Below are 1089 nucleotides of genomic sequence, written 5' to 3'. Positions count from 1 at the left end.
TCCCAAAGTGCTAGGATTACAGGTGTGAGTCACCACACTCCCAGCAACAATTCTTCTGAGAACTGAGAACTTTCCCTTGCCATCTATTTGGTTACTCTGAAGTTCAGTTCACATGGGAAAAGCAAGATAATTGCTAGATTCTTTATTATTTTCAGTATTAGGAGTTGATATCCTAGCAACTTCCAAAGGTGACCAATGAGTTTTTATCTGAGGGTTATCATTTTGCAGATGCTTGTGTATTCGATGTCTATCTTTTGCAGTTATTCTTTCTGATGTTCAATTGTCCCATCTTTGGCCAGTAGGAGCCCCTTGAGATTGGCTCCTAGACAGGACCCCAGTAGTCTTTGTTTCTGATTCATCTTATACATTTTCTCCCGTAGACTTTATGAATGGGTGTTGTCAATAGGTTATTGTTGTAGGGTGGGAGAGTTTTGGGGTCTCTAGACCAGGGTACTGTTGGGAAGAGAAGTCTTCTCTGTCTGTTCCTGAATCTGCATGTAGGGAGCTTCTATCTCTTCTCCGGCCTTTTCACCTCCTCCATGCCCAGTGGACATAGGAGAACTAAACACAACTGGGACCAGCCCGAACCAGCCTTCAGAACCTTTACTTGAGTTTTCCTTGAGGGCAGCTCTAGCACTGGGGGGAGGGGAGAAGATGTTGAAAAAATTGTTTTGGTTACTCTGCAAACTTTTTTTGTTCTGTCTAACCATCCCCGTCCCCGTCCCCCCCAGGTAAACCAGTGTTTTATTGGTACTGCTCAGGCCTGCAGGAAGTGAAGACGGATCCAGATCCTGTGTGTGTGTACTTGGGGGGGTGGGTGCTGAGGGATGCTTCGTTGGGTGGAGTGCGTTCAACCAGTGTTTTATTGGTCCTGCTCAGGCCTGCAGGAAATGAAGACAGATCCAGATCCTGTGTGTGTACTGGGGTGGGGGGGGGGGGGTCGAGGGCACTATGTAATAAAATAAAGGTATTTATTGCATTTGTCTAAGGAGAAGGGTTCTTTTCATATCTGTAATGGTGGGAGCTGTGGATGTCCATTTTGCCATTCGTTTGTTTTGCAGGGGGTGGGGGGGTTGGGTTTTTCTCCCT

The sequence above is a fragment of the Propithecus coquereli genome, unplaced genomic scaffold, assembly GCF_000956105.1.
Source record: "Propithecus coquereli isolate 6110/MARCELLA unplaced genomic scaffold, Pcoq_1.0 Scaffold587, whole genome shotgun sequence".
Lineage (NCBI taxonomy): Eukaryota > Metazoa > Chordata > Mammalia > Primates > Indriidae > Propithecus > Propithecus coquereli.
Note: the sequence above shows the minus strand (reverse complement) of the source record.